Raw genomic sequence first — 451 nt, 5'->3', positions numbered from 1 at the left:
TTTTTTTTTTTAATTTTAAAATGCAAACTGCCATGCTTCTTAAATTTAAATTAACTAATAAGTTGCTTTCAGGTGCTCCCTGTCATGGTCATGTTCTTTCTAATCTGAAGACCCTTCTCTGAAGACTCAGACATTAGAGTTCTGGTTCTTATTAACTCACATTTTCCATTTACCCCTCCAGATCTTCCTTTACCCTTCTTCATCCTGCATTTTGCTCCTGGAAGGCTGACCTTTATAGACAGCAATAATGCCCTCTGGCTTCCAGACAGCTTTAGCTAATAGGAAGCATTGGCCACAGACTGGAAGATAGAGGAGAGAAGGTTGGAATGTTTATTCCCCTACTCCTACTCCCTCTCTGCTGGGCCACTTTTTCTTTCTTTCTTTCTTTCTTTCTTTCTTTCTTCCTTCCTTCCTTCCTTCCTTCCTTCCTTCCTTCCTTCCTTCCTTCCTT

The sequence above is a fragment of the Colobus angolensis genome, unplaced genomic scaffold, assembly GCF_000951035.1.
Source record: "Colobus angolensis palliatus isolate OR3802 unplaced genomic scaffold, Cang.pa_1.0 Scaffold151, whole genome shotgun sequence".
In the NCBI taxonomy this organism is placed as follows: domain Eukaryota; kingdom Metazoa; phylum Chordata; class Mammalia; order Primates; family Cercopithecidae; genus Colobus; species Colobus angolensis.
This window is presented reverse-complemented; position numbering follows the sequence as displayed.